The sequence below is a fragment of the Bubalus kerabau genome, chromosome 2, assembly GCF_029407905.1.
Source record: "Bubalus kerabau isolate K-KA32 ecotype Philippines breed swamp buffalo chromosome 2, PCC_UOA_SB_1v2, whole genome shotgun sequence".
Classification (NCBI taxonomy): domain Eukaryota; kingdom Metazoa; phylum Chordata; class Mammalia; order Artiodactyla; family Bovidae; genus Bubalus; species Bubalus kerabau.
In genome coordinates, this window is record NC_073625.1 from 14,419,957 (window position 1) to 14,441,316 (window position 21,360).

A 21,360-nucleotide genomic window follows, 5' to 3' on the forward strand; every position below is an offset into this window, starting at 1 on the left:
TTCCAAGTGATAGAGTTTTAAAGATGTTTTATAATACTGTACCAACCTCTGCAGAACACTCAAAAATCAAGGGAAGTTTATGCTTCTCAGGAAAGCAGCTGTATAGCCCATCACTGCGGAATGCCCTGTCAGGGCTGGAAATGAAACGCTGTTGTTGGAAACAGATAAAAGGCTAGGAGAGACTGCTGAAGTTCACAGACTTCTGGGTTAAAACACACACACACACACGTATGCACACTCAAAGTAAGTCTGTAGCAGATTACAATAATTAAGGGTGAAAAATAATAATTAACATTCCTGTAATTGAAAAGGGCCCTATTTTAAAGAATAACGAGGAGGAGTACGTAGGCAAATACATATATAGAACATGACTCAAAACAGCTGGCTGCTGGAAGAGAGGGAAGAATCATAGCAATTAGTTAATTAAGAGTGACAGAATGGTTTTAGTTGCTCAATTGTGTCTGACTCTTTGCAACCCCATGATTGCAGCCTGCCAGGCTCCTCTGTCCATGGAATTCTCTAGGCAAGAATACTAGAGTGGCTTGCCATTTCCTTCTCCAGAGGATCTTCCTGACCCAGGGATCGAACCTGGGTTTCCTGCATTGCAGGCTGACTCTATACCATCTGAGCTAGCAGAGAATGGTATTGAAACGCCCTGTTTAGGTATTCCCTTTAAAAGGGAGTTGCAATGAAAAAAGAATAAGGAAGTGCCTTTATATCCCCAAAGGTTATGTGCCAAGCAGTGTACCTATCATTGTTAACTCCATCCTTTCATTTATATCCCAGGACTTTCCAGAGGTGGGCATTGGCAACACTTATTTTTACAAGTGAGAAAATGAGTTTAGGAGGAAGAAGTTGTATAAGATCATACAGCCAGTGATTGATAGAAGCAGGGTCTGAACTCCCAGCTGTTGATTCCAGAGCTCAGGCCTTTTGAGCACGAAGGTGCAAATCAAACACAAAACTAAAACCATCATCATGGGTCATGCACCTTGTGGATGATGATCTATGACATCAATTTTCAAGGCCCATCACGCTTGTTCATGGAGAACCTGTGGGCAACGCGGGGTCTGGCTCTTTCTTCATGTTCTAGTAAATATCTACACAGACTCGGATGCTATGATCACTACCGTATCTTCTAGTGGAAATGTAAGCTCATTTCTCTTCCAGGCAGTACTGATTTCATAGCAAAAACACGGACACAATGTGAAGAAAGGCATTCCTGAAACAAGAATAATGCAGAGGAATTGATTAAAGAACTAAAGAGATTTTTAATTGCTCCTTCCATTATAGCTAGCCTTGGGCAGTATTCTTAATTCTAACCTACGATTGCTGCCTGCAGGAAGGTGACAGGTGCCATGCACCACTCATTCACAAAATGCAAGGGCTATTTGACTTTTAGTCTTACAGAGGACAAATGAAAACAATAAAAATTGGTTTGTAATGAGGTGGATGAAACTGGAGCCTATTATACAGAGTGAAGTAAGTCAGAAAGAAAAACACCAATAGAGTATATTAATGCATATATATGGAATTTAGAAAGATGGTAATGATGAGACTATATGCGAGTCAGCAAAAGAGACACAGAGATAAAGAACAGACTTTTGGACTCTGTGGGAGAAGGCAAGGGTGGGATGATTTGAGAGAATAGCACTGAAACATGTATATTACCGTATGTGAAACAGATAGCCAGTCCAGGTTCAATGCATGAGACAGGGTGCTCAGGGCCGGTGCACTGGGACGACCCTGAGGGATGGGGAGGTAGGAGGGGGTTCAGGATGGGGGACACATGTACACCCGTGGCAGATTCATGTCAGATCAGATCAGATCAGATCAGTCGCTCAGTTGTGTCCGACTCTTTGCGACCCCATGAATCGCAGCACGCCAGGCCTCCCTGTCCATCACCAACTCCCGGAGTTCACTCCGACTCACGTCCATCGAGTTAGTGATGCCATCCAGCCATCTCATCCTCTGTCATCCCCTTCACCTCTTGCCCCCAATCCCTCCCAGCATCAGAGTCTTTTCCAATGAGTCAACTCTTTGCACGAGGTGGCAAAAACCACAATATTGTAAAGTAATTAGCTTTCAATTAAAATGAATTAATTTAAAAAATTGGTTTGTAAAGCTATGTTTATTTAAAATGTATAATTCTGAATGAAATAACACCATTTGCAGCAACATGGACAGACACAGAGATGATCATACTAAGTGACGTCAGCCAAAGGCAAAGTAAAATGATATTGGCTGCCCTGGTAGCTCAGTCGGTCAAGAATCTGCCCGCAGTGTAGGAGACCTGGGTTCAGTCCCTGGGTTGGGAAGATCCCCTGGCGAAGGAAATGGCAACCCACTCCAGTATTCTTGCCTGGAAAAATCCCATGGGAGGAGGAGCCTGGAAGGCTACAATCCATGGGTTGCAAAGACATGGACAGGACTGAGCGACTAAACCACCATATAATATTGCTTACATGTGACATCTAAAAAATATGACACAGATGAACTTATATACAAAACACAAATAGATCCACAGACACAAAAAAAAAAAACAGTTTAAGGTTACCAAAGGGGAAAGTGGGTGGGAAAGGGATAAATTAGGTATTTGAGATCAACAGATACATGCTACTGCTAATAAATATAAAATAAAAAACAAGGACCTATTGTATAGCACAGAACACTATATTCAATACCCTATAATAAGCCATAATGGAAAAGAACATGTGTGTGTGTGTGTGTGTGTGTGTGTGTATATCTGAATCACTTTGCTGTATACTAGAAATTAATACCGGAGAAGGCAATGGCACCCCACTCCAGCACTCTTGCCTGGAAAATCCCATGGACGGAGGAGCCTGGTAGGCTGCAGTCCATGGGGTCACACAGAGTTGGACACAACTGAAGTGACTTAGCAGCAGCAGCAGAAATTAACACAATACTGTAAACATTTCAGTGATAAAAAAATAAAATGTATTATTCTGTGATTGTATGTTGCTGTGAAATTCCTTTTTCTAAATGAAATAATAGTTATAGAAAATAGCTCTTGGGACTTTCCTAGTGGTCCAGTGGTTAAGACTCTACTCTTCCAATGTAGGGGCTGGGGGTCTGATCAAGGAACTAAGATCCCACATGCTGTGCAGTGAAGCCAAAAAAGAAAAAAAAGAAAATGGTTCTTATGTCTTAACATCCTTTCCTGGAAAAAAATAAAAAGCCACCAACACTCAGCTCATTCTCTCACAGAGAGGGGAGGGGATTAATATTGTCTATGAAATCCAGAAGTCTGGGAGTCCTTTGCTGTTCTGAAGAATGAAGCCCAAGCCCTGGCATCAGGTCACTTCCATGCAGCTGGACTCTATAAATGGGCAAGCCAAAGAAGAAGATGCTGAAGAAAGAAAAAGGTAGGGGGGTGGGGGAACAATTTTGGGAAAAACTCAGGCATAAGGGAATAATGAAGTCATCACAAAAAAGAATAAAAATAAAATAAAATGCACACCTCGGGTGTTCACAGTCCATTCTCTGTTCCTGAGTCCCAAGTAATAGAGATTTTACTCAGCCAGAGAAAGTAATAAGGGGAACAAACAAACGTAGAATGACTCCGAGCTTGAAACACTGGATGTGTTGACCAAATGCTTCCCAGGTGTGGTTTGTGACTGGTCTGACAGCCGCTGGGGCAGACACAGCGTTGGCTATCACCGATGAGACAGTGAGAAGAAATTACCATCCGAGAGGCAGGAGGGAGGTGATAATTTATCCTCTTTGCTGATTCTACCACTTGGAGCTCAGGTCCATTCGTCATATTGATCCTGATCTCCCACCTTGACTGGTACAGAGCACCTCCAATGACAAAATCAAGTTGCTCACATGCTTCATTGTTTTGCTTTGAGAAATAAATAAATGTGTCACTGAGAACACACGATTCCCACTGTCTCTGCATCCTGAAAACTGAGGGAGATCACAGCCATCTGGAAAATATGCATTAGCCTCGTAGGGACTATGATGAGAACAGGTTAATTGGGATGGGGATGAAATGGGATCACATAATTTAGGAAAAGAGACGAGTGGATGCAAACTTCAACACGGCTTCACCTCAACAGTGTATTCACAACGTGAGAACACCAGAGGCGGATCTGGTTCCCCAGTCATACACTATGGAGAAACAGTAAAATAAAGCAGTAAAATGTGAATGGAGTTTATCATCTAAACACAACTACTAGTAGTAATAACCATTTATTGTGCTAAGTGCCAGGAACTCAGGTAAATGTTATAATGATATGATCTCAGGTGAATGAGACTTCACAGCATTCCTATGAGGTCATATTATCCCATTTTGCCATGAAAACCAGTAAGTTTAGAAAGCTCACAGAATTAGCCCAAGATCACACAGCTAATAAAAGGATGTGCTTGGACTGAACTCTTATCTGACTTATGATTTATTCCGAGATCTATACTTTTAAATATAGTAATTTAGTAAATAATGCCTCCCTTGGATTTTAAGGGTCCCCCAAAGATTGCTTTTCCCTAGCCCCTTGCCTTTCAAGTAGAAAAGGGAATGATGTCATTAAAACAAAACAATGGATTTTAGCTTTCCTAATTATGAGGCTGAGAAGGGGGTCTGAAACCCAGGTCTCCCTCCCGCATTTAACATGTCACATTTACTCTACGGTCATGTCCAGTGAAGCTATGGGATACGTATGTCCATCTTGGATTTGCCCTAGCAGAGAATGAGGCAACCTTCAGGAATACATTGTACCACCATCCTACCTGGAGGTGATTTCCCCAGCAGGGTCGTGGCCACATGTAATTAATCCATGACATCCATTTTTGATCCATAGGTTCAAGGCCTGTGCAATGTGGCTTTTATTTTTCCATGTGGAGTAACTTGGGCTATTGAGACAATAACAGAGTATAAATAAGGACGATCTCTTTGGAGAACAGAACTTCCGGCTGCCTCACTCACCATGCTGCTCCCACTGGTTTCCTGTTTATCCAGCTCTTCTTATATGGCTTCATCACATATTTCACAGTTCAGGGCACACCCACCCAACACACAGAACTCCCTGATGAATCTGAAGAACCTAACATTCATTTTTGTTGGAACTTTTTGCTTCCTCTTTTCCTTTAAACACTGCTTCAACATACGTTTTATGAGTGTCTAGTCTATGCCAGGTACTCAGCTTCAGTTTGGTTCAGTTGCTCAGTCATGTCCGACTTTTTGCGACCCCATGAATTGTAGCACACCAGGCCTCCCTGTCCATCACCAACTCCCAGAATTCACTCAAACTCACGTCCATTGAGTTGGTGATGCCATCCAGCCATCTCATCCTCTGTTGTCCCTTTCTCCTCCTGCCCCCAATCCCTCCCAGCATCAGAGTCTTTTCCAATGAGTCAATTCTTTGCATGAGGTGGCCAAAGTACTGGAGTTTCAGCTTTAGCATCATTCCTTCCAATGAACACCCAGGACTGATCTCCTTTAGAATGGACTAGTTGGATCTCCTTGCAGTCCAAGGAACTCTCAAGAGTCTTCTCCAACAACCACAGTTCAAAAGCATCAATTCTTTGGTGCTCAGCTTTCTTCACAGTCCAACTCTCGCATCCATACATGACCACTGGGAAAACCATAGCCTTGACTAGATGGACCTTTGTTGGCAAAGTAATGTCTCTGCTTTTTAATATGCTATCTAGGTTGGTTATAACTTTCCTTCCAAGGAGGAAGCGTCTTTTAATTTCATGGCTGCAATCACCATCTGCAGTGATTTTGGAGCCCAGAAAAATAAAGTCTGACACTGTTTCCACTGTTTCCCCATCTATTTCCCATGAAGTGATGGGACCGGGTGCCATGATCTTCGTTTTCTGACTGTTGAGCTTTAAGCCAACTTTTTCACTCTCCTCTTTCACTTTCATCAAGAGGCTTTTGAGTTCCTCTTCACTTTCTGCCATAAGGGTGGTGTCATCTGCATATCTGAAGTTATTGATATTTCTCCCGGCATTCTTGATTCCAGCTGTGCTTCTTCCAGCCCAGCGTTTCTCATGATGTACTCTGCATATAAGTTAAATAAGCAGGGTAACAATATACAGCCTTGATGTATTCCTTTTCCTATTTGGAACTGGTTTGTTGTTCCATGTCCGGTTCTAACTGTTGCTTCCTGACCTGCATATAGGTTTCTCAAGAGGCCGGTCAGGTGGTCTGGTATTCGCTTCTCTTGAAGAATTTTCCACAGTTGATTGTGATCTACACAGTCATAGGCTTTGGCATAGTCAATAAAGCAGAAATAGATGTTTTTCTGGAACTATCTTGCTTTTTCAATGATCCAGTGGATGTTGGCAATTTGATCTCTGGTTCCTCTGCCTTTTCTAAAACCAGCTTGAACATCTGGAAGTTCATGGTTCACATATTGCTGAAGCCTGGCTTGGAGAATTTTGAGCATTACTTTACTAATGTGGTGTGAGATGAGTGCAATTGTGCAGTAGTTTGAGAATTCTTTGGCATTACCTTTCTTTGGGATTGGAATGAAAACTGACCTTTTCCAGTCCTGTGGCCACTACTGAGTTTTCCAAATTTGCTGGCGTATTGAGTGCAGCACTTTCACAGCATCATCTTTCAGGATTTGAAAGAGCTCAACTGGAATTCCATCACCTCCACTAGCTTTGTTCGTAGTGATGCTTTCTAAGGCCCACTTGACTTCACATTCCAGGATGTCTGGCTCTAGGTGAGTGATCACACCATCATGATTGTTTGGGTCGTGAAGATCTTTTTTGTACAGTTCTTCTGTGTATTCATGCCACCTCTTCTTAATATCTTCTGCTTCTGTTAGGTCCATACCGTTTCTGTCCTTCATTGCACCTGTCCTTACATGAAATATTCCCTTTGTATCTCTAATTTTCTTGAAGAGATCTCTAGTCTTTCCCATTCTGTTGTTTTCCTCTATTTCTTTGCATTGATCACTGAAGAAGGCTTTCTTATCTCTTCTAAGGTACTCAGCTTAGGGCTGCCTATACAGACATGAATACACCATGGTTTCCTCTACCTACTGTATGATCCCAGGTCAGTGGGCATATGTTAACAACTATCTGTTGATGCTGGGCTCAAGTCAGAAAAAATTTTGAGCACCCAATTTGGGGCAGCCACTCTCTTAGACACTGTGAGTAGCATCTTAGTGAGATGCAAGGAGATCCAACCCGTCCATCCTAAAAGAAATTAGTCCTGAATATTCTTTGGAAGGACTGATGCTGAAGCTGAAACTCCAATACTTTGGCCACCTGATGCGAAGAACTGACTCACTGGAGAAGACCCTGATGCTGGGAAAGATTGAAGGCGGGAGGAGAAGGGGACGACAGAGGATGAGATGGTTGGATGACATTACTGACTTGATGGACATGAGGTCTGAGTAAATTCGGGAGTTGGTGACAGACAGGGAAGCCTGGCATGCTGCAGTCCATGGGGTCACAAGGAGTCAGATACAACCAAGCGACTGAACTCAACTGAAACTAGAACCAACACGCTGATCAGGGAATCTCAACCCGGCAAATTTGGCAACGTCTGGAGACATTTTTGGATGTCACAAAATGAGGTGTGAGGTGCTAATGGCATCTGATAGGTTGCTATAAACATCCAACACGGAGCAGGACAGACCATCACAAGAAAGGCGGCTCCAGCCCCAGATGTCCACTGTGTTGAGGCTGAGAATCCCAGCTCTGTCTCGTGCCCCTTGGAGCCTAAGTAATGACCACCCAAGTATCACAAAAGGGCAGGGGATTAGCTTTCACGGAAGCTGTCTTCAATTTCTTTGGGGGTGCAGAGTTGCCACTGGAAGCCAGGAAGGCAAGAGAAACTGGAAAACTCAAGGATGAAAAGCTCATAATAAGAGCATGACTGGGTAGGTACAGAAGTGAATGTGAGTGAAATTTCAGACTTGAAAGCAAGCAAATGAAAGGAATAATAGCCGTAGCACTTTGAACGCAGGAGATCAGGGAAGCTGGAATAGCATCAGGGAGCTTACCTGACTGAGGCCCATGGAACAAGTGCGTACAGGGTAAAAGCAGATACCAAGGCTAACTGAGAAAATGGTCGGGGGAGGGTGCAAGGAGAGGCTCACTTCACACGATGAGTTGGTCGCAGAGGTGAGCGGAAGAAAACAAAAGCTCTCTCCAGAGCCGGGGTACCCAAGAGCCTTTGAGAGGATACCTACGCTATCTGGATGAAAAGCTCCAGCCTCGCAGAAACAATAATGACAACACTCCACTGTCCTTTGTCAGCCCAGAACCCAGGCTTTTGTGAAGCACTCTCACGACTAGGGGAGCCTGACAATCCCGAGCTTCATGCCTGCTTCTAATGGACTCAGAGCCTCTGGGAAACAGCAGGACCTCAGGTCGTTTCAAGGAAAGTGAGGAGCAAGGCATAAAGGAGGCAAAGGAGACCTTCAAAGGTGCTGTCACGTCGTTCGGGAAGTCCTCACTGAATGCAGAGGTGAAGGGCTGGTGGTGCAGGGCATAGAAGGAGCTGAGGCTGCCTGACCCCTCTCTTCTGCTGCTACTTTTGTTCTGAGCAGAGGGGAGAAGGGCACCCAAGAGGTGAGCTGGGCAGAGTGAATTGAGCGAGTCAAGGCCGTGGTGCTCCAAAGGCTGCAGCATTGAGGCTGGTGACCACAGGTGTCTACATCGTGAACGCTTCCTCCCGCCGGCTCCAAGCGACCCCTGCAGCAGAAATGCCAAGAGGGCTTGGAAAGACAGGCCTGCTCTTGCCCAGACAGTGGAGGCATGGTGCTCCCAGCACTTGGCAGGGCATTATTGAAAGTAGGCTCCTCTGTGGATTTCTGGGTCTTACTTTTGGGACGTTTCTGCAAGTCTGAAGTTATTTATTAACAAATCAATGACACAGAGACACATACATTCATGACTTCCTATGTGTTTCCCTGTTGTCTAATTATTGGGTTCTTGAACTAAATATAGCAGGACATTGAAAAAACAGACACATAAATCTAGCATCTTACTTCTGATTCAAATCCTTCACTGGCTCCCTGTCACCAGTGAGCAAGAGTCAAAGTTTCTCTAAACAACAAGGATTTACTGTATAACTCAGGGAACGATACTCAGTATCTTGTAATAAAGTATAATGCAAAAGGATGGGGAAAATACAGACATATACATAAATATGCATGACCAAAATCATTTTGCTGTAGGTCTGAAACAAATCCAATATTGTAAATCAACTATACTTCAATAGACTTTTTTAAAAAACTTAAGAAAAAAAGTCAACATTTTTCAGATGGCCAACCAGGCTTTCTATGAGTCTCCACTCCATTGAGGCTCCCCTATGTACTTTAGGCTTTCTCAAACAAAACTCACTGTACTTCCTGGCCAACCATGCTGTTTGACATGTGCCTGCTTTTAGCCAAGCTGATCCTACGCCCTGAGTACTCTGTGTAACTTTCCAACATGGTGACCTCTTATTCATCCTGCAAAACCTCTATGGGAATTATACTCGACATAGTCTTAGTTGACCACTCTGGCCAACAGAAATAGTCATGTCCCTTCTATTTTATTACTGTTACATTATAATAGGCCGCACACTCTGCTTGAGATAGTTATTTATATATTCCTTTCATTTGATGGATAGTTGGGCTTGTTAGGAATATAGACCAGGTCTCATTCCTTGAGGCAAAGAAGCCATCTACTGAACTAGTAAGAGGTGAAAGCTTATTAGACCAAGCAAGAGACTGCCCATAAGTTGTCTTTAAATCATACTCTGATGTCAGGTACAACCGAGCTGACCCAGCACTCATTGGAGGCTCCTCTGATGGAACAGAAAGGATGCAATATTGGAATGGGATACACCCCTGCTGGAGTCACTACTCCCTCACTTACCAAGCACACGACACGTGGTTAAAAAAAAAAAAAAAAAAAAAAAAACAAAAAAAAACCAAGAACTATAGGGCTGTCTCAAGATCTGGGCTTTGAAATCAAAGAGAACTCAGCTCCTCACTGTTGGAGACATTTCAGGAAAGCTACTTAATGTCAGCTTCAATTTTGACATCTAAAAAATGAAAATAACAACAGTACCTAACTCGGCTGTGAGAATGAAACAGGATGACAGATGGCAAGTGCCTAGCAGAGCGCCTGGCCCGTGGTCCTCAGTATATGGTATCTAAGAGACACGGTCGTTCTTGGGGATTTTACATCTTGAAGGATCATGGCATTGAGTGAAATGACATATACATATCATCTAGCACTTGTCAGCTTCCATTTCCCTTGAGGGCTTTTCTTCCCATGAGCTCTGTTATCTTTTCTCTTGATCAGTCATTACCATCACTCCTCTACAGTACCAACTCCTATCACCTATTATCATATTTGAATAATTAAAAATGAGAATGTGACTTGTCTGCCTATCAAGGAGACATCTTCCCAAGCAAATGTAGGATATTCATTACCACATAATACTTTACTCCTTCTAAACATACAAAGATATTGCAACCAAGGTAATTAATATTTCAAGCATAACATAGATGACAAGGAAAGATCAAACTGATAGGCTCATCCAGAACTGATGTACCAGCGACTGCTCCTGTCAAACTGGTGTGGTACTAGACAGATCTGCTCTTTTGTTCCCCTGCCGTGACATGCCACAGCTACCTCCCACAGGGAAAGTGTTAATTGCTCAGTCGTGTCCAACTCTTTGTGACCCCAAGGACTGTAGCCCACCGGGATCCTCTGTCCCTGGAATTCTCCAGGCAAGAATACTGGAGCGGGTTGCCATGCCCTCGTCCTGGGGACCTTGCCAATCCAGGGACAGAACCCACGTCTCTTACGCCTCCTGCACTGGCCGGCGGGTCTTTTCCACCAGTGCCACCTGGGAAGCCATCCCTTCTCCGGGGATCTCCACCCAGGGATCAAACCTGGGTCTCCTGCATTGCAGGCAGATTCTTTACCATTTGACTCACTAGGGAAGCTCTTATAATAAAGGGGATGCTGTCGCTGCAAAGGTGATCTCCAAATGCTACTATGGAGCTGGCTCTTGACTCACCCATGTGACACCTCCTGCACACAGAAGTCAACATTTAAACCATCTCATCTGACTAGCAAGGCCTGGTGCTGGTGTCCACGGAGGATGAGCATCCTCGTGCACGATGAATAAGCACATCAAGGAAGAGACTCTGATGGGAGGACTGACAGCCAGATCTGTAAGGCAAGACTGAATCAACAATTAAAAGAACAGTTCCAGTTCAGTTAAGCCAGAGCCAAGAGAGACTCCGTTACATTTAAATCAAAATTCACCGCGGCAGGGGATGATGAGCTGCTCGGCTCTGAACACTGGATGTTGTTTTTCTTGGAGGCTTAACTGACAAGGCCAAGTGAATCGGAGTTATGTGCAGATGTGAGCTGTGCTAAGCTGGGGCAGCGGGCCTGTCATCTGTGGTGCGGAAGCCACCATGACTTGCACCAGCCGAGGCTCAGGGAGTTTCATGAAGTCGCTCTCGCACTCAGCGTACTGACTGTGCTGATCCTAAGACGGCTCTGTGGGAAGATCACGGCTCCTTAACGTTTAACAGAGTGGAGAAGCATGAGAGCTACACAGGGCGATGAAAGAGGCCATCGAGGATTCTTGCTGCGGACGCAGATTGTGGATCTGAAGTGAAACTGCTGTAAGATCAGCTGGGCGTATCTCCACAGTACCTGGGGGCGGGTGCTTATTTTGTGGGTCTGTAAGTACCCCATGAAGGAGAAAGAGGCAGGTTCTATCTGACTAGTATTTGTGAAAAACCACACAGGGCACTTGTGTACTTTTTCAGTTGCCCACAGTTAACTAAAAACAAAAATCATGTGGAGGGGTGGGATGACTGGGAGATTGGGATATCACTATGTATAAAACCTCAGAGAAGGGCATGGCAACCCACTCGAGTATTTCTTGCCTGGAGAATCCCATGGACGGAGGAGCCTGGCAGGCTACAGTCGCAAAGAGGTCGCAAAGAGCTGGACACGACTGAGCAGCTAACACATGTTTAAAACAAAAAACTAACGAGAACAGGAGATTCCCTGATGGCTCAATGGTAAAGAATCTGCCTGCCAATGCAGGAGATCCAAGTTCGATCTCTGGGTTGGGAATATCCCCTGGAGAAGGGAAAGGCGAACCACTTCAGTATTCTTGCCTGGAGAATTCCAGGGACAGAGGAGCCTGGTGGGCTACTGTCCATGGGGTCACAAAAGAGTTGGTCACATCTTAGTGACTAAACAGCAATAACAAATGAGAACAGGCTGTATAGCACAAGGAACTCTACCTGATGTTCTGTGGTGACTCAACTGGGAAGGAAATCTAAAAATGAGAGGGTATGTGTATACATATCACTGACTGACTTTGCTGCATAGCAAGAAACTAACACACATTGTAAAGCCATTTTACTCCAATAAAAAATTAATACAAAGAACAAACAAAAGTTATTAGAGATGGTGGCATTTCTCTAAAGAAAGAGACCCCTTGGGTCTCTTCTCCAAGAGACCAGATGACAATTAGGATTTGGAAATGATGGCAAAAGAGTTCCAGGAGAAGCTGTGACGGCTGTGGTTGGTGGTTTCTGTTTGACGTTTGAAAAAGTTCTGCCTAAAAAACAAAGGCAGCCTACACTGGCTAAGTGAGTCAGGATGGCATGTGGTGTGCTTCAGAGAAGCATTAAAATCCATGCTGTCTCAGCAGGATGGGGACTGAGCTCTTGATTCATGCCCGTGGAGCATTACTGCTGAATTACAGAACCGCGGCTCTTTATGGGGAAGCCTCCCAAACTGCTTTTACTTCTGCATAATTCAAGATATAAAGCCTGTTTATGGCTGCTCAACTGCATAAGAAGGCAAAGGAGAGAGAAATCGCTCCACACCTTCATTCCGTTAACTCAGAAATCACACATTTCCTTTGTGTGTGTGCTTTCCTTTCAGAGTTCACTATCGATTGATTAACTACTGACCTTCTCCTGTTTCCCTCCGCATTGCCTTCCCTCTTGATCCATTTCCTTCTTCTCCCAATTTGAGAAACCTTAAGCAGACTCTGAAAATTCTGAAAGGATAAAGGATGCAATCCACCAGGGGGAAAAAAGAAAGAGGGGAAGAGAGGGAGGAGGATGTGAACTGCTTCTCCACCCAATCAAAGTTTATTCAGAGTGGATACTGGCACTGAGCAACCCTGCCAGCGCACCCCTGGAACTTGAAAACAGGGCAGATTTCAAGGCCACTGAATGATGCTGTTTCACTGCAGTCGGGGAATAGTAAGACTCAGCCATGGAATCATAGCCAAGAGTAAAGAAATGCAGGAAACCACATGATGTCACTTAGACATGTAATCTAAAACATGACCCAAATGAACTTATCTGTGAAACAGACTCACAGACATAAAGAACAGACTTGCGGCTGCCAAGAGGAAGGCGGTGAGGGAGGGACAAAGCGGGGGTTTGAGAGCAGCAGGAGCAAAACTATTATATTTAGGATGAATAAGCCTCAAGGTCCTATTGTATAACACAGGGATATCCTTCAATATCCTGTGATAAACCATAATGAAAAAGAATATGAAAAAGAATATATCTATGGTACACATATATGTATATACATGAAACCACCATGCTGTACAGCAGAAAGTAATGCAACATTCTAAATCAACTATACTTCAATGAAATAAAAAAAAAAAAACCAGAAATGGAGGAAAAGAAAAAGCAGAAGGCTGGCATGTGTGCACACACACAGACAGGTTCACATATGTCATAATCTTGCATTCATACTTTCAGTAGCACATGCATGAAATAAGATGGTAGGTGAGAAAATGACAGGCTTCTTATCTTACTCGGCTCATGCTCAGCATACAACATCCAACATATAAAGATGCTTCATCAGGTTGAATTTTAAGAGAACAGCCTCAGAATCCAGGCTTTCGGGATTCAATGAGTGGCTTAATCACTCAGTAAGCTGCTTAATCAGTCTGTGCCTCGGTTTCTTTATTTATAACACTGGCATCTAACTGTCACCTACCCCAGAAAGTTGCTGGAAGGATTCAGTGACGAGTACCTGGCAATGAGTGCATATACAATGAAAGTTGGCGATAAAGTAGTTTCTCCATGAAATTATCCACAGAATCAACGATTCCATAAAACAGAGATATTCTTGTATTTGCCTTCCCACAGACAGTAGCTTTAAGGATCAAATGAGTCAATATATGTGAAAAATCTTTGTAAATTTGAAAGTGATCATTTGAATTTAAGAGTTTATTATTATGTATATCAAAGAGTGGGCTTCCCCAGTGGCTCAGCTGTAAAGAATCTGCCTGCAATGCAGGAGCCTTAGGAGACGCAGGTTCAATCCCTGGATCGGGACGATCCCCTAGAGGAGGGCATGGCAACCGACTCCAGTATTCTTGCCTGGGAAATCCCATAGACAGAGAAGCCTTGTGGGCTATAGCTCATTGGGTGGCAAAAAGTCTAACACGACTGAAGTGACTTAGCATGCACATATGCATACCAAAAAGCAGTCACGTGGATATTCATCCACTAAGTCACAGAGGCTTCCAGACTATTCCCAGAAGCCAAGTGTTATCTGCTAAGGTAAGGGTGAGGGGAGTGGGAGGGTGGGAGTGAAAGGGATGGGGAGGATGGGGGTGGGAGGGTAGGGTATAAAAGGATACTGGAAAGCATCATTTGCATTTCCTATCCTGAAGGGAGTTAGCTCAAGCAAATATGACATAAGGTCATAGAAGTTAATACAAGAAGTAGGGCAAGAAAGAGAAACAACAAAAATGTTCATAGTGTTATGCTATAAACATACACACTGCTATACATAAAACAGATAACTAATAAGAACCTGCTGTGTAGTACAGGGAACTCTACTCAACACCATGCAATGACCTATGTTGGAAAAGAACCTAAAAAAGAGTGGATATGTGTATAACTGATTCACTTGGCTATATACCTGAAACTAACACAACATTGTAAATCAACAATATGCCAATAAATATTAAAAAATTAAAAGTGTTTAGAGGAGAGGAGAAACTGTGGTCCTTAACTTGACCAGGCCACACTGATTAAAGTAGATATTTCTAAGAAAGCAAAGTCAGTGTCACCTGGGATGGCCAAGGAGGAAGTCCGACTGGGCTAGGTTAAAAGAGCTTCTCCCAGACTTTGTAAAGGGCAGACAGATGGGGGATGTCATGGACCTTCCAGACAAAGAAAAATGGGGGCACATAGAGATGGGGCTGTAAATAATACAGCCAGAAAGTCGTAAGAAAGAAAGGAAGTTGAGCGTGTGGGGCTGACCTAGAAGATGCAGGAAAAAAAAGGAAAAGAGTCAAGACGCTGTCTTTGTCACCTCATCATGTGTCTCTACCCTTGGCTTTGAAAAATGTACTTCAATCCTCCATATTTCACCCCCTCCAGGAATACAGAACAAGGGAAAAAAAAAAGAAAAGAAATACAAATCAGGAGCTTTGGATGGCTTCTTTTCTTCCTCAGTGACGGACCAGAATTTCTCAGATAAGGATGTGGTAAAAGTCAGTCCATTAATAAGATTGACTTAAGGACCTCTATTAATGATGAGGGTATTTGGGCTGCAGATATTCACTTTTTAAATAACTTATATTAACCTCATTTTCCCATCTCTCTTACGATAGCAAATTTCTTTTTACAGGAATGTTTTTAGAGAAGTAATTTACTGGCACTTAATTACTAGTATTTAACCAATTCAACATTCCCTTTTCTAAAAGTCCATTAGGTTTCTATTACAATATTATACATTCTAATCAAATGTCGCTTTCTGCAAAGGTCTTCATTGTCAGTCTCCTCAAAGCAAAGTTTATCTGGACTATTAGACATTCTCTCTCTGCTTTGGTTGCACCAAATTAATTATTTATACCTAAGGTCCACTGCTTCAGAACTTGGGCATCTCAATGTTCCTCCAGTGGATTATTAAGAATCTTTTTTTAAAAATAAAATCCTCATTTCCTAGTCTGTTTGATTGAGGTTAAACACAATAGTCTAGTGATTCTTGTACGAAACAGTTCAATGTCATAAGATTCTCTCCTGGGTTTTATGGCAATGAACAAATTTGAAATAAATGAACCTTTCATTAAGAATATCCTCACAGGGGAGAAGGGAAAAGGGCTTCTGACTTAAAAACTGCACTAGTCTAACAGAGTTATTAAAACAAATCTGATAGTATGCTGATTCTATTCTTTATACAACAGGAATAATCGGAGATACAAAAGGGGCCTTAGGAGTTTCCAGCCCCCTTCCTTATTTTACAGATAAAGAAAAAGAGATCAACAGCCCTCAAAGAGCCTTTAGCTCATAGTGACTTTCTTGGTTCTAAGGGACACTTTCAGGTACTCATCAAAGGCATCCTTGAAGCTGTAAGACAGGGCACAGAGAGTCAAACTCAGAATTCTTCATTGCAAGCAACCAACTCTGCTCTGACTTGTTTAGGTAGCAAAGGACTTTATTAAAGATTATATCTCTAATAAAGTTCTTCCAGGGCTTCCCAGGTGGTGCTTGTTTTAACGAATCTGCCTGCCAATGCAAGAGATGTAAGAGATGCGGTTTCAATCCCTGGGTTGGGCAGATCCCCTGGAAGAAGGGAAGTGAAGCGAAAGTTGCTCAGTCGTGTCTGACTCTTTGTGACCCTGTGGACTATTTATAGTCCGTGGAATTCTCCAGGCCAGAAAATTGGAGCGGGTAGCCTTTCCCTTCTCCAGGGCATCTTCCCAACCCAGGGATCAAACCCAGGTCTCCCGCATTGCAGGCAGATTCTTTACCAGCTGAGCCACAAGGGAAGCCCAAAAAGTTAGGAAACGTCCCTGGGTAGGCTTGAACCACCAACCTTTAGGTTAAAAGCCAAACGAGCTTATGATTGTGCCACAGACACACCTGGAGGTAGCTATGGCAACCCACTGCAGTGTTCTTGCCTGGAGAATCCCCACGGACAGAGCAGCCTGGAGGGCTACAGTCCATGGGGTCCCCAAGAGTCAGACACAACTGAAGCGACTTACACACACACACACACACACACACACACACACACACAGAATTGCCTAGACTCTCCAGTAAAGTCAAAGACACATAACGGGCAGCCAAATGGAACAATGAGCAGCCACATCATAGGGAAACGGAGAGTCACTTGGCAGCATCCTCGCAGTTCTAAACCCATGACATTGACAAGGCTCCCAACCGTAAGACTCGCCAGTTCTGCTGGTAGCACCTCCGCCACCATCCTCTCCAGAGACGGATGTCCATACCAGTACTTTGTCACGTTGCTCAACTCTCCACCCCACCTTGGGTGAGCACACCTGACGAGTGGGCCTAGCCACAAAGACTAGAAAATAAGCTTTTCAGCTTTCACCTTAGGGAGGTGCGACTTTAAAAGAAATTCCCTGAACATAAAGTAGGACAAATGTTCACCAAGTCTACCAAGATTAACAGAGCTTCTTTAAAAACCTTTGACTTCCGCATGGGCATCTGGAAGGAAAAAAATGATCTCCTTTCCAAAACTCACCCTGGAGAAGGAGATGGCAACCCACTCCAGTATTTTTGCCTGGAGAATTCCATGAACAGAGGAGCCTGGTGGGCTACAGTCCGTGGGGTCACAAAGAGTCGGACACGACTGAGTAACTAACACTTTCCCTAAATCCACCCTCCTGCCCCAACCCTCACCAGTAATTTGTTTTTGAACACAGGTGTGGCTCTGACATACTTTATAAGACAAAAAGTGCGTTCTTTCATTCTGTTCCTGGGATCTGACCTTGTAACACAAGCATGCCAACCTACTGATAAGTCAACAGAGAGAAGGGGACCTTCTCCAAGCTACACGTCATTGACTAAGACCCTTGACCTTTTTTTCTATTTATTTTTAATTGGAAGTATAATTGATTTCTGCTTTATAGCAAAGTGATTCAGTTACACACACATATTCTTTTTTCATGTTCTTTTCCATTATAGTTGATCACAGGACACTGAATATAGTTTCCTGTACTATGCAGTAGTTGTTGATCCATTCTAAATGTAATAGTTTGCATCAATAATCCCCAAACTCCCAATCCTTCCCTCCCCCACAGCAACCACAGGTCTGTTCTCTCTGTCTGAGTCTGTTTCTGTTTTGTAGATAAAATTCATTTGTGTCATATTTTAGATTCCACATATAAGTGAAATCACATCTTTACTTAGTATGATCATCTCTAGGTCCATCCAAGTTGCTGCCAATGGCATTATTTCCCTCTTTTTTTATGGCTGAGTAGTAGTCCATTGTGCATATGCAATCCATTCACTATGTAAAACAGCATGGAGGTTCGCCAAAACTAAACAGAGGTGCCATCCGATCCAGCAATCTTACTCACTCCAATATATCTGGAGAAAACTATAATGCAAAAACATACAAGCATCCCTATATTCATAGCAGCACTATTTGTGCTAATAGCCAAAACTAATAGCCAAGACATGGCCCCTTGACCTTGACCTTTCTAATGCTAGCACCATCTTGATTCCTCCGTGACATAAAAACAATAAGATTGCCCAGCATGCAGTGGCTCAAGGCTACCATCTGTTAGTTGCTTGCCTTTGGGCTTTTAATTCTCAGACATTGAATTATTTTGAGGAGGTTGTTTACCTTGATGTGTGCAGAATTAGCCTTAGACACTAAGCCTTTATGGCAAGTTTTATTGTCCAAGGCAAATATAACCTGTTAAGATTTACAGGCTTTATTAACAGCAATAACCATTTTACAACCAACATCAGTAAATCAGGGTTTATTGAGAACTCTACAATTTTAATCTGTGGAAAACCATTAAAATGTCGGATTTTCATTGGACATAATTTCTAACTTTTATGAAAGATAGATTTTGCATTTAATTGGGGAGTATAAAAAAGTGCAGTGTGGGATAACGAATTGTTTTGAAAAGAGCAAATTGGTTTTAGCTAAACAACAGTGTCAAACACTAAAAAGTGGCCATCTTTAGTTAGAACTGCCCCAAGGTTGAGGTTAAAAGCAACTCTAGTGAGAAATGCATTCTAATACATCTCAAATGGGATGAGCTCATGGCATTTAGCAAAGGCTGAATTATCATCTGTTCACATTTCAGGTATTTTCAGAACAGCACACAACTAATTATTTCATTTAAACCTATGCCTGCTGCCTGGTGAGTACCTTCAAGTTTATATACCACGCCTGCTTTGGAGGTAGCCCTCCTGGTAAAGAACTCGCTTGCCAATGCAAGAGACCTAGGAGATGCAGGTTCGATCCCTGTGTCAGGCAGATCCCCTCGAGGAGGGCATGACAACCCACTTCAGGATTCTTGCCTGGAGAATCCCCATGGACAGAGAAGTCTGGCAGGCTACAGTCCAGAGCGTTGTACAATTGAAGGGACTTAGCACGCATGCACCCATACTAAAATTGGAATGATTCAGAGAAGATTAGCATGGCCCTGTGCAACAATGAACAAAAATTCATGAAGCATTACATATTTTTGTTTGGAAGCTTCCTACAGAACTAAACACACTCTTAGCACACGATCCAGCAATAGTACTCCTTGATATTTACTCAAATAAGCTAAAAATTTACGGCCACACAAAAACCCAAAACAAATATGGATATTTATATCAGCTTCATTCAGAATTACCAAATCTTGGAAGCAACCTTGATGTCCTTCAGTAGGTGAATGAATAAATAAACCGGGTACATTCAAACAATGGAATATTATCCAATGCTACAAAAGAAATAAGTTATTAAGTCATGAAGAGACATGGAGGAAGCTCAAACACATATTACTAAGTGAAAGGCACCAATCTGCAAAGGCGACATGCTGTATGTTTTCAACTATATGACATTCTGGAAAAGGAAAAATCATGTAGACAGTTAAAAAAAAAAAATCAGAGGTTTCCAGATGTTGTGGGAAGGGAGGGATGAACAGAGCACAGGCAATTTTTAGGGCAGAGAAATGACTCTGTATGATATGATAATGGTGAATACATGCATGCATGTGTGCTAAGTCACTTCAGTCCTGCCCAGCTCTTTGTGATCCTATGGACTGCAGCCTGCCAGAATCCTCTGTCCATGGGAATTCTCCCGGCAAGAATACTGGAGTGGTTTGACATGCCCTCCTCCAGAGGATCTGCCCGACCCAGGGATCCAACCTGAGTCTCTTGTCTTTCCCATTGTCAGGTGGGTTCTTTACCACTAGCACCACCTGGGAAGGCCAATGATGGAGACATGTCATTATTAATTTGTCCAAACCCACAGAATGTAAAACACTAAGAATGAACCCTAGTGTAAACTATGGACTTTGTGTGATTAAAAAAAAAAAAAAAAAGTTTATATACCCTAGTGTTTTTAGTAACAATAATGCCATTCATTACTGGTTGGGGCACAGACTTGGATTACTGTAATACTGAATGGTTTGTCTTGGAAACGAACAGAGATCATTCTGTCATTTTTGAGATTGCATCCAAGTATTTCAGACTCTTTTGAAATATTTCTGCATTTCAGACTCTTTTGTTGACTATGAGGGCTACTCCATTTCTCCTGAGGGATTCTTACTCACAGTAGTAGATATAATGGTCATCTGAGTTAAATTCACCCATTCCTGTCCATTTTAGTTCACTGATTCCTAAAATGTTAATGTTCACTCTTGCCATCTCCTGTTTGACCACTTCCAATTTAACTTGATTCATGGACCTAACATTCCAGGTTCCTATGCAATGTTGCTCTTTACAGCATCAGACTTTACCACCATCACCAGTCACATCTACAACTGGGTGCTGTTTTTGATTTGGCTCCATCTCTTCATTCTTTCTGGAGTTTTTCCTCCACTGCTCTCCAGTAGCATATTGGGCACCTACCAATCTGGGAAGTTTATCTTTCAGTGTTCTATCTTTTTGCCTTTTTATACTGTTCATGAGGTTCTCAAGGCAAGAATACTGAAGTGGTTTGCCATTTCCTTCTCCAGGGGACCATGTTTTGTCAGAACTCTCCATCATGACCTGTCCATCTTGGGTGGCCCCACAAGGCATGGCTCATAGTTTCATAGATCCCCAACCAGGAGTGCTGCAGAAGCTGAAGTTGAATGGATCTATGAAGACATTCGAGAACTAACACCCAAAAAAGATGTCCCTTTTCATTATAGGGGACCGGAATGCAAAAGTAGGAAATCAAGAGATACATAGAGTAACAGGCAAATTTGACTTGGCCTTGGAGTACAAAATGAAGCAGGGCAAAGGCTAACAGAATTTTGCAAAGAGAATGCACTGGTCATAGCAAATGCCCTCTTCCAACAACACAAGAGAAGACTCTACACATGGACATCACCAGATGGTCAATACCGAAATCAGATTGATTATATTCTTTGCAGTCAAAGATGGAGAAGCTCTATAC

General features: G+C 42.9%; 1 protein-coding gene and 1 pseudogene across 4 annotated transcripts in view; one reads left to right on the forward strand and one right to left on the reverse strand.

The window, feature by feature from the left end:
* UNC5D (unc-5 netrin receptor D) overlaps positions 1 to 21,360 on the reverse strand; it is a 366,024-nt gene that overhangs the window by 194,016 nt on the left and 150,648 nt on the right. The window lies entirely within an intron of this gene.
* Positions 19,361 to 19,458, forward strand: LOC129645124 (uncharacterized; annotated as a pseudogene).